Source organism: Xyrauchen texanus, chromosome 5, assembly GCF_025860055.1.
Source record: "Xyrauchen texanus isolate HMW12.3.18 chromosome 5, RBS_HiC_50CHRs, whole genome shotgun sequence".
NCBI lineage: Eukaryota > Metazoa > Chordata > Actinopteri > Cypriniformes > Catostomidae > Xyrauchen > Xyrauchen texanus.
In genome coordinates, this window is record NC_068280.1 from 22,103,356 (window position 1) to 22,116,768 (window position 13,413).

A 13,413-nucleotide genomic window follows, 5' to 3' on the forward strand; every position below is an offset into this window, starting at 1 on the left:
AACGCCTCGGGGTCCCCCAGTCAGAGCTGGTTAATGTGGCTCGGGATAGGGAAGTTTGGGACCCCCTGCTGGAGCAGCTGCCCCCGCGACCCGACTTCGGATAAGCGGTTGAAGATGGATGGATGGACTGTCTCTTCTTGGCTAGTTTGGTGGGCTTTGTTGGCCGTGGTTTTCTGATTGGTGGATCTTTCTCTGCTGGACCATTGATTGTTGTTCACCAGAAATTCTTCTATTAAACATAATTTTTAAACAATGAACCTGAAGTAACGGGGACTGGCTGCTTCAACAGTGGCATATACTATTGATGAACAACCTCAGAGCTCATGGTACTGTAGGTCTGTCTTTAAAGGTTTATAAGCTATAATTAAAAATGGGATCTTTACTTATGGAACCCAAGTGTTGCGCTCTTTACTGAATCATATTTTAGCCAATATGCAAGGATAACATACAAACTTAACTTAACCAGGAGAAACAAACATCCTGAAGACTTAAAAAAAAAAGCAAGTAGACTTCAAAAAAAAAAAGCAAAAAAGCAAGTATTTCTCTTGATTAGAGTGCTAATGTACAGTAAGCTTTCTGCAGTCCACATAACACTATAACTTGAATTTCATTCAACTGAAACTGACACATAAAATCTAAACATTCAACAAACAAGGAAATCTGCACTCAAAAATTTTAAACAGAGCTGGTCTGGCAGGCAATTTCATACGTTTCTTACGTGATGGAGGAATTAAAACTTTAAACTCCTTATTGTTAAACAGTTGTATTATAAGGCAAGTCACTCAGTCTATGCTCTTTCTTGACTGACACTAGCACTGACAACTTGGATCTTTCCATCCAAGTTGCAAATTTAATTAAAGCAAAAATTAGAATATCGCAAAAAGATGCAAATGAAGCCATGTTTCAATCCTGTGTGTTTAAGAGAATAAAATAATCACTTCTAGGGAAACTGGCTCAAAATAGAAACATTTGAGTTACTATGCAATGATATTGATGTTATTTGCTGAGTGAATTATGTATTCACATTGCTGTTGAGGAAAAGACATATTTTTTTATGTGCAACTATATTTCTATATAAATGATATAGGAATTAATTAAATTAATGTGTTTCCATTGTAGTTCATGCACTTGTGTTCTTAACTAATAAAAAATGCTTCACCCTCAAGTGAGTGTATTAGATTGTATGTGCAATTTGGAACCTTTTTTTCACATCATGTTTCCATCAAGCATTTTTTATGCAATATCCCACAATTCAAAAATATCCCAACAAACTAGCCTGGGTTAGTGAGTCAATACATGACTCCACAATCAACCTCTCTTCTATCATAAATATTTTCCTAAAATTACATTCTCCCATTTTATGTAATACTGACCTGAGCCGGTATCTTATGTATGGAATCGTATTTAACAAAAACTTGGACACTATAGGAAAATGTAAAGTAGACTTAAATTCAGAATAATCCGCTATAATTAACATCAATAACTTTTGAAGCTTGATTGAGTCAACTAATGTTGTCAGTTCCATTTGATGGACCAGGCTGACAGAACCAGAGAATATCATAAGCTTCAGAAAATGTAGCATATTCTTGATTGATCTGTCAGACTCAGCATTAATGTCTGGGGTTAAATTAGTTATCTAACACCTCCAGGCTAATATCATCTATTTCCTGACAGTCCGTGCTGTGAGACCTGCAGCAGTTGCATAAATAACAAATAAAAATCTATTTCAGGTCAAATACCAGCTCCTCTGCTCATCTTAGTCTTCTGAAGGATAGGAAAAGCCAGTGACAGTATTTGTTCTCTCGGTGACATAGTCTAAATGTACCTTTAAGTGCTCTGAAATGTGAACTAATTTTTTAAGTTTCCATTGTAACACTTTTTTAAATTCAAAATTGAGTTTTATAAACAAGTTTCTGGAGGAGCAAGGTAATTTAATCTGTCCAATCACATTGGTAAATTAAGCATATATAAACAGCTGCTTACTTCTGCATGGCGTCAGGTCTACCGGCATTCTGCCCCGCCCATTGCCCACAAACAGACCCAGGCAGTGATTCGATCATCTGATGCAACTTCGCTGCAAAGCATTCGCCTTCATTAGAGCATCTCTTCCATCCAAACAATCTCGTTATTCTACAGAAGCTGCCCCATTTGTTTTTGTTTTTTTGCAATATTGACCGCTACCATGTTAAGTGTTATATTAGTGTCTTTCTGTTTATGCTCCATTTGCTGAAGCAGTCTATAGCGTGAAGTTGCTTCCACAAACTGGCTGCTTCGGCTCTGTATACATGTCAAACAGCTCTCTACGACTGCTCATATGTTCTCTTATCGAAACTTTCCACCCGGATCGGTCCATGCCTCCGTAAATGGGCACTTCGCTGGCTTCATTCTACATGAGCCCTATTACAGCTTCATTTGAATGCGACGGAAACAAAGATTAACTATTTAATTTAATCATCATTCTAACGCTCCCCAGCGTTTCAATCTGGTTCTCCTGCACAGCTGATTCTTTCAGCCTCATTTCCTTGCAGCGCAGATTGTTTAGAGTGAAATTCATTCAGTGATTCTGTTTGTCAGCTTCTAACATGAATATCACGATCGTTCTCCCTTCAAAGTGCCCTTCGGAGTATGATTTATCCAATTGGAAACACAGGGGCAATCATTCAACAGCGAACTCCTTCCAAACGACCGATACTCTAATTACAACTTCTTTTCTAACCAACGCAGAAATTTTAGCATGAGCTCGCTGCAATGCAGCACTCACTCTGACGATTCCACAGCAAAGTGCAGTTATACACAGCCTCTGTCTAAAAAACAGACACAAGCCGAATTTGGCTCCGCAAGATGCAGATCACACGCCACATCCCAACTCGTTCATAATCATTACGCAAACTCGCCTTTTCTACTCTCAGCATTCGAGCTTGCCACATAGCCCCGATAACATGAAGCAAGCGCTGCTACAAACTTTCACTCATCTTTACACTATAACATGACTTTCCTACCTCCCGTTATAACAATCGCTTCACTCAGGTCAAATCAGTCTATTATTTTATTTTACAGTCTTCTCTACGTTTAACCAAATCACTGGATTACACATTTTATATACAAGCTTGGCCATACAATTTAACTGCTGCATGATCTTAAAAGCATTCCATAATCTGTCATAATTTTACGCTCCACCCAAGTTTAAAGTAACAGGTTTAAATCAACACTGAATGACTCAGCTTAGAGCCTTGCTTAATATTCCAATATTTCAGCTTTTCTGTAGAATTTATTGCAAGTCATCAGTTTAAACAAATCATTGTATTCACCACACTACTGTAAACTTTGCTCTATATAGTATCTATAAATCAAACTCTCAGGCACAAACTCTTACGATTTCATACGTCCTCATCAAACGAGATGTGTCAACCTGAGCCACTAATACAGAGTCATCAAATGACTCAATTACATCGGAAATAGATGAATAAGCTCCAAACCATGTACTTAAGTTAACAAACATCAAACTACGGTATTCATCTGGGCACTCAGTTTAAGGTGCCTTCCAATTTCATGACAAATCAACTCTAATTAATGTCATTCCTGTGCACATGCAAGCAAGTTTCCTGCCATTGTTTCACACATGTTCCTGACATTTAATCTAGCAAACATTCACATTCAGGTATCCGCAGACGCTATGTTTACGTAAACGCAAACACGCTGTCCAAGCACCACAACCGTTCACGTGCCACAACCACGGCACATCTTTCAGACCATGTGTCTCAGCTTCCATGGCTCCGTAACCCATATTATGCCACTCATACCAAATGAACCATCACCCACCTATCAATTGACAACAATCAGGCTGTTTCAGGTCTTCCCTGAACAGTTCACCATAAGTCTGCATCTCTGCATCAATCAATTGAATTAGAAAATAGCCTACCATATGCCCTCATGTCAAATTCCACACTCAACCCATTTGTAGCACAGTGAATTCTAAGTGAATTCTTGCTCATATGCAGCATAAACTTTTCAGACGAAAACATGGGGTCTTCCTGTTAAATGCAGTGTGAGTCCATGCTCTAGGATTCATCCCATTTATCCTACCAATGTATGCCGTGTGGGCCCATGTCAGCGGATCCAGCTGCTCGCAGCTTGGAGCGAGCTCAGTAAATTCATCATAAACATTTTCACATAAATCGTATGCACAACCATTAAACGCTGTGTGGTCCCATGCTCAAGGATTCATCCTGTTCATATCACAAATGTCCATGCAAGCATGTATCCTGACATTGACTCATATGTTCCAGAAGCCTTAGTTTTTCCAAGCAACCTATTCTCTCTGCCAACATCCATCCCTCTACCACTTCCTATCCATGGGCCACTAGAGCAGATTCCCAAACAAAGCTTCCTCTGATGGGAAACCCGCTCCAGGTCCATTCCCCTCATCGCGTTAACCCCCTCCCTTCTAACATTTTAACATCTCCTACTCCAGAACCTTTCCCTGCACGAGGCTGCCTCTGCAAGCAAACTTTGCCACAAATCCCTCCTCAGCTAACCATAATTACAGTAGAACACATTCCAGGCTCAAAAAAACGTGTTGCTGACTCTTTCAAATTTTTTCTTTCAGAGATCCTTGGCACTAGAAGCGAACCCGACACCAACCCCAATTTCTCCTCATTCAGAACTGAAATTCTTAGAAATCACCCTCTCAGACTACTTCTCCAAGCCCCCCAGGACTCCAATCTTCAATCCATTTGCCCCCTCACACTAAAAACATATCAGACAGCTTGGAAATGCTTCAAAGATTTCCAACTAAATTACAATCTGCCATTTCCATCTCTGTATCCTCTTTAGCCTCACACCCCAACAAAACCAAAAAACTACTTACTATCGATCTACTATCTCATTGCCTAAACACTCTAAAACAGGGCTACATTTATCTAAGCACCTCAAAAACATTGGACACCATGTTCATCCTTGCCTTTCCTCCATTGCTCTGAACTCACCACCATGACAAAATTCGACCCAATAATCCATCCCACCATTTCAGACCTCCACATCCTAGACAACGACACATCAGATACTTCATAAATCAAAGCAAATCAGACCAAACCAAAACAGGGAACCCAATTTTCATTTTCAACATTCCGGCACCTCAGATAAACTATACTCAAGCCATTGCTGTCGCATCAGCGCCACAACCACAGCAGCCCATAAAGGCCTGCCTGAACACCAAATATGATTACTGGGCCACTGGTCATCTGACGCATATCTTGGCTACAACAGCACATCAAGCCCTAATTAGCTAAACGCAAACATACACATTCAGGGTAAGGGGAATACTTGCTTCATCCTTAACTTCCCAATAGGCCGCCCACCGTCCTGACGCAGCTTGGGTCCACCCCGGTCCGGTAGCCCCCCATCCCACAATGCAGGACTTGCCTGTCTTAAGCACTCAAGGGCTCTCCCATGCAAATCACAGTTGGGGTTCTCCCGGTCGAATGCAGTGCGGGCTAAATCACGTTTATTTGTATCATGGGCCCCAGAGTTCAGGCATAATGATCCCTCCAGCACTTTTCAGCTCTCACAGAGCTCATTCCCCATTCAATCGCAGGTTGGGCTTTCCAGCTCGAGCGAAGCAGTGCTCCGTCCCTCTAGGTTTGCCCGATAACTGCAGGAGTCAATCCTTCAAACTCACCAAGCCTGGAGGGAGAATTAATTGTTCAGTCTGGGTGGCTAGGATTCACACCTCCGTCCAGGACATGCAGGGGCGGCCCACCCGTTCGGTGATAATGATCCTTCCAGTGCTTTTCAGATCTCAGAGCTCATTTATATGTGGCCCTAACTGCCACTGTCTCTTTAGTGCTTCCACCTATTTTCATTCTCCATCTATACCCATTCTGCACCTCCCAGGTTCCTATCCCCCGCATGGACCCTAGTGCGAGGCTCCCTCCACTAGCAGCCCCCGCATGTTCTATCATACTTTGGCACCTCTGCCCACCTCTCACTGGCCTCAGCAAGTGCCTCCCCCTCCCTGAAATACATTTCAAAATTTCACACTAATTTTTGGGGGTACAAGAGGCACTGTAAAGTACTTAGTCTCATCTCAAATACAAGACTCCGTAGACAACAGCTCGCTGTCCCATTTTCTGGCATCTTTTGGTGGTTATTCATTCTCAGGTCAAGCCTTGAGCCCTTCACCCAGGACAGTGAGCCACAAATATTTTACACTATCCTCCAAGCAGGATTACATTAACTGAAACTGAATTTTCATCTTTCAGTTAAAGTTAAGTGGAATCATATTTTCAGTGGGAGCCAAAAGTAGGCTAGACTTTGGCAAGAAAAAAAAAATCATTGTTTAAATGATTGCCCTTTTTTTCTATATCTGGGTCTGGTTTCTGGAGTAGTCTGTCTTTTGCACAATGCTGTAGAATCTTCTAGGTGCTCATGCCCATTGCTTTAAGTGGAACAAAATCAGCTCTGTTGGCTTTGTGATGCTGTGATTAACTGCTAAATAGAGATAAATCCTGATGTGTATGAGTCTATTAGTGTTCCTGAAGCTGAACACATTTTTAGGAAAATATGATGAATACGCCCGAATAATTGTAAAAATATTCTGATGATTTAACCAAAATAAGTGTAGAAGGACATAGAAACTATAATTGTATTCTTACATAAGTAATAATTTCCATGTTTTATAACAGCACTTGTGGCAGCATCTTGGATTTTAGTGTGAAACCTATTGGAGCTACACTAATCATGTTGTCTTAGCAACATTTGAAAAATTGTATAAGCCTATGTGGATATTTATAACTGACATAAATGAATAGTTGATTTTAAATTGTAGTTATTGTCATGTGATAAAAAGGAACTCAATCATAGTTTAATAATCCTTATATTTTGCAGCCTTTTGTCTCATTTACTCCTTTATTTCCTTGTCACCTGTGTGTTGGTTTATAAAAGAGTAGGCTAAACATGCATGTTTAATGCATGTAGGATAAACATGCATAAACATGCAGGCACACACACACACACACACACACACGCATGTAGTGTTTCCAGGTTTTATGGGGACTTTCCATGGACATAATGGTTTTTATACTGTACAAACTTTATATTCTATCCCCTAAACCTAACCCTACCCCTAAACCTAAACCTCACAGAAAACTTTCTGCATTTTTACATTTTCAAAAAACATAATTTAGTATGATTTATAAGCTGTTTTCCTCATGGGACCGACAAAATGTCCCCACAAGGTCAAAAATTTCGGGTTTTTCTATCCTTATGGGGACATTTGGTCCCCACAAAGTGATAAATACACGCTCACACACACACACACACACACACACACACACATGTTGGTCTACCTATCATTATGAGGACTTTCCATAGACATAATGACTTTTATACTGTACAAACTATAGATTCTATCCTCTAAACCTAACACAACCCCTAAACCTAATCATCACAGAAAACTTTCTGCATTTTTACATTTTCAATAAAACATTGTTTAGTATGATTTATAAGCGATTTGAATTATGGGGACACTAGAAATGTCCTCATAAATCACATTTATAGCATAATACCCTTGTAATTACTAATTTGTAACTTACAAAATTGTCCTCGTAAATCACAAAAACACACACACACACACACACACACACACACACACACACACACACACACACACACACACTTACATGTTGGTGCGGCTATCCTTATGAGGACTCTCTATTGACGTAATGATTTTTACAATGTATGAACTATAGATTCTATCCCCTAACCCTAACACTGACAAAATATCTTCTGCATTTTTACATAAAAAAAGTGATTTTTAAGATACTGTAATTTCCGGTCTATAAGCTGCAACTTTTTTCCCACGCTTTGAACCTCGCGGCTTATACAATGACGCGGCTAATATATGGATTTTTCCCGCTTTCAAATTTTATAAAAAAAAAAAAAAAAAAACATTCTGTGATGTGCTCAGTTTTTTGGCGGAGTGAAGCTTTCATTAGACCAATGAAATTGCCGAACGGGTTAAGGTCAAAACAACTTTTTTTGTTTACTGTTTAGATTAAATCGAGCACGCTCAAACTTCCCGTCATTCTGATTATGGTAGTAATTTTGTCACCCTCACCATGGCAAAGACATGGAGAAACGCATATGATGCTGCTTTCAAGTTGAAGGCGATTGATCTGGCTGTTGGAAAAGGAAATAGAGCTGCTGCACGGGAGCTTGGTCTTAATGAGTCGATGATAAGACATTGGAAACAGCAGCGTGAGGAATTGACTCAGTGCAAAAAGACAACTAAATCTGAGGCTATTCAACTCCGACACCGAAGGAGATGACTTCAGTGGTTTCAGTGCACAGGACGAGGAAGATAGTGACCAATTACTTTATTGGTAGGCTACTGTTTACTGCAAATGTTTTAGACACCGGTGTTAGACATAATTTAGCTCAGGTGTAAGCGCCCTTACCGCTTTTCTCTCCCGGACGGGCGCTTGACCACGCCCCCGCTGCCACACCGAGTTTCGTTAAAGCCTGAGTAAAGTTCATTTGTTTCAATGTACCGGTAGGCACCTGCGGCTTATAGACAGGTGCGGCTTATTTATGTTCAAAATAATATTTTATTTAAAAATCAGTGGGTGCGGCTTATATTCAGGTGCGCTCAATAGTCCGGAAATTACGGTATTTGAATTATGGGTAGCCTACACTAGAAATGTCCTCATATACTGCCATTATAGCATAATACCCTTGTCATTACCAGTTTGTAACCTAAACATTTTTATAAACCACCCAAACCCACCCTCACACACACACACTATAATTATAATTGTGAATATGCTGGTTGGTGAGGGTGTGCAATCCACAGCAGGGTTGTGATTTCACTGGTATGAGGAAACACTGTTTATTTTAGTCCACTGTATGTCTCCACAGACTAATTTAAATTGGCTTGAAACGTGTATAACAACCATGGGCATGCAGAGGCAAGGAAGTATTTGTAAGGCTTATTCATTACTATCATTCAGTAATATAATATAATACATTTGACTACTACGGTACCCTTCTATTGTTTAATATTACTATACAAGATATGTGAGTTGGATAAAACATATATGCTTTATGGCAACCATAAATTATTTTCAAGTAAACAATTACATAAAAAATTCACAATTTGTATAGTTTTGTCTAATTTCCATTTAACATACTTGGTATGTAATTCAGTCATTCAATCAGATAAAATACACTACCATTCAAAAGTATAGGGTCACTTGCTCATTCTTTATTTATTTATTTTTAGAATAATAGTAATGGAAATATGGGAATTCAAAATAAATCAAAAATAAATCAAAACTATGTTATATTTTATCATCTTCAAAGTGGCTGCATTTTGCCTAGATTTTGCAGAAATGTACTCTTGGCATTTTCTCAACTATCTCCTTGAGGCATCACCCTGGGATGCTTTTTAAACATATAGAGTTCCCATCTATATGCTGGGCACTTAGTGGCTGCTTTTCTTAAGTATTATTTATATATATACATTTAGTTTTGTAATTAAATAAATTCATATGTTGGCACAATTATATTTTTGTCTACAAAACTAACTTCAAACAGTTAAGCATACGCCTTCAGATAAAAAGGTTTTTAAGATCATGAGATACATTTCAGACAAGTGACCCCATTAAAAAACTAGAGGGTACACAGCTGTTACCAACAACACGTTCTCAGTCAATACACACAATCGTATGTAACAAAATGTATCTCCCGTATGTAGCCAATTAATATCATTCTGTGGCAGCAGGGGTGTGGTCGAGCGTCCGTCCAAAGAGAGAGAAAGCGGTAAGGGCGCACGCACCTGATTCTGATAATGTCTAACACCTGTTTCTAGTTGCAGTAAGCAGTGAGGAGAGTGATAAAGAGCACCAGTCAGGAAGAGACTGGGTTAAACTGTGTGCTGATGAACGTTATGCTGAAAAGCTTTCATTAGTTTGTTTCATTAAAAGTCATACCTTTGAGTTTAAGTCCCACAGTTCCTGTGTCCTTCTTTCCGACACTATGACGAATTTTTTACACACTTTCACTGGCAGATAAAAGCAGCTTCTAAAATTGACATTGACACTCACACACACACACACACACACACACACACACACACATGTTGTGTTTCCATGTTTTATGGGGACTTTCCATAGACATAATGGTTTTTATACTGTACAAACTTTATATTCTATCCCCTAAACCTAACCCTACCCCTAAACCTAACCCTCACAAAAAACTTTCTGCATTTTTACCTTTTCAAAAAACATAATTTAGTATGATTTATAAGCTGTTTTCCTCATGGGGACCGACAAAATGTCCCCACAAGGTCAAAAATTTCGGGTTTTACTATCCTTATGGGGACATTTGGTCCCCACAAAGTGATAAATACACGCTCACACATACACACACACACACACACACACACACACACACACACACACACACACACACACACAAAGAAAGAAAGAAAAAAATAAAGATTTATTGTGATGAAAACAGTGTAATATTTCATGTTAAGCTGCTTTTATTTTAGAAATAAACAAGCTGCGTTTCCATCCAACTTTTTATATGCCTACACATTTCATTTGAAGAAAAAATACATAAAAATGAAATAGTACAATAAAGGTGTGTCAATGAAAGCTTGCATATTTGTAAACATAATAATTTACATCACTTGTACACAAGAAAAAAACCATTTAAAACAATAAAATAACAAAACAAATAAAATAAATTAGATGAAAATAAATCACATTCACATCATCCATTGGGCATGATAGATCTCATCATAGTGAGAAAAGAAATGCATTTTGTTTTATCGCTAATGTATTTCATTACACTTATTATGTGCTTGATTTCTAGCAAGAATTCTGCAAATCTAGGTCACATTAAGGTGATGGCAATGTGCTCGTCGGGTGGTAAAGGTGTGCGAGAGCTTGACGTGACTGGCTCAATGAAAAGCCAGACCATGGTGCACAATTCTTCAAACATAGCCCTGGTTAGTCAAAACTGCTTTAACCACAGATCGTCATTAAAGTGGGTCCTCACAATCCACCAGAACTGTTTTAAGCTCGGGCGCTCCTAGGTATATGGAGGCTGTCGGCGAATGGGAATAGCCATTTGAGCCCTCATTATGTGAGCTATTGCACTAATTCTATGACGTCTCCTGGCAGCTTTAATAACAGAATGTACCATTGCTTGTTTGTTTGTTTGTTTACAGCAAATACAACTCTCCCCAAAGCAAAGAGGTCGTTCAGCTGTTCCATCACAAAAACTACTTTTTTCTACTTTTATTTTCAGAATGTGAAAGTGGAGATTTATAGGGAAAAAGGACTTAAATATTGATCTGTTTCTCACCCACACCCCACATCATATCGCTTTTGAGGACATATATTAAACCACTGGAGTCTTATGGATTACTTTTCTGCTGCCTTTGTGATTTTTGGAGCTTTAAATGTCTGGTCACCATTCACTTGCATTGTATGGATCTACAGAGCTGAAATAGTCTTCTAATAATCTTTGTGATGAGATAATTTGCATTTTTGGGGTGAATTATCACATGTAATTAAATTATCATTTCTATTTCCATTACTGAACTAAAACACTGAGTTCAGTTGTACTTGGTAAAGACTTAGCAACTTTGTGACAGGGTATATTTTCAACTGCCAGCATTCATCATCAATTATATGTAGGATAAAACAAATAAATAATTTGTTTTCAGAATCTACCAGTATTCAATCCACAAATATATGTAGCAACTTGCTATATGTAATTAGTTTTGAAATTTAGTTCCATCAATTAAATGTAGGAAATTTGAATAATGGTTAGCGTATGGCTTTAAGTTTATGTCTGTGTCATTTTCCAACAATTTAAGCAAGGATTTAGCTCAATATGGGGATTAACGACTGATTTGGGGAATATTCAAATAATTAATGTTTAGGTCCAATCAAAGTCTTTGGCAAGCAATAAGACTAATTCTTACAGTAATACTACTTTCATGGCCATTAAAAATTATTTCACAAATAGATTGAAATACTGTTTATGAGCAATGCAGCTTTTTAACCCATTTAATCCCAAATTTTTCCCAGACACAAACATATCCAAATCATGTGTCATTAGTATCCCTTTGAAACAATCAATCATCATTTTTACAAATTTTCATGGAAAAGTGTGTGAAAAAGTGTGTTTTATGATCGGTCACAATTGTGACCGGTGGGATACGGTGTTGTATCAACCATTGGACAGACTGAATATAGGTCTATTTGACCTCTGTGTGTGTGTGTGTGTGTGTGTGTGTGTGTGTGTGTGTGTGTGTGTGTGTGTGTGTGTGTGTGTGTGTGTGTGTGTGTGTGTGTGTGTGTGTGTGTGTGTGTGTGTGTGTGTGTGTGTGTGTGTGTGTGTGTGTGTGTGTGTGTGGAGCGGTAGTGTAGCAGTTAGCGCGCTGCGCTACGAACCTGGCGAACTGAGTTCCATTCCTGCTCATGGCCAACACCAGTGACAATTATCTGAACCGGTCCTGGGCCTGCCCTAGGTCGACTCAGCCTAAAATGAGTACCTGGTGTGGTGTGTAAACATCACCACTTGGGGACACAATGGCGGTCGGGCGTGGTGCTGGCCACCCACCCCCTTGTGTACTGTTCCGGCCTTCATAGGTGCTCGCTAACAGCACTTGCCCCTACAGTCTGTTAAGGCTAAATGGGGGATGTTTTTTTTGTGTGTGTGTATAAGAGTGTATAAATTCCTTATATCAAAGGCTAGTTATTATCACTTTTAAAAGTTCCAACATTGCCGCAGTAGAAGGCCTCTTGGATCGCTTAAATACTCAATCTTTATTTTTGACCACTTGCAGTTTTGCCCTTGGTTCTTCTGGCTGACTTGGCTGAATCCTTTGGCGCTTAGAGGCCCTTGCGTCTTCTGGCTGGCCCCTCTGGCGCTTAGAGGCCCTTTGGTCTTCTGGCTGGCCCCTCTGGTGCTGCTTAGAGGCCCTTGGGTCTTCTGGCTGGCCCCTCTGTTGCTTAGAGGCCCTTGGGTCTTCTGGCTGGCCCCTCTGGTGCTTAGAGGCCCTTTGGTCTTCTGGCTGGCCCCTCTGGTGCTGCTTAGAGGCCCTTGGGTCTTCTGGCTGGCCCCTCTGGTGCTGCTTAGAGGTCCTTGGGTCTTCTGGCTGGCCCCTCTGGTGCTTAGAGGCCCTTGGGTCTTCTGGCTGGCCCCTCTGGTGCTTAGAGGCCCTTGGGTCTTCTGGCTGGCCCCTCTGGTGCTTAGAGGCCCTTGGGTCTTCTGGCTGGCCCCTCTGGTGCTTAGAGGTCCTTGGGTCTTCTGGCTGGCCCCTCTGGTGCTTAGAGGCCCTTGGGTCTTCTAGCTGGCCTTCATTTTTATGGCAGGAGGTGGGGGAGCTGGAAC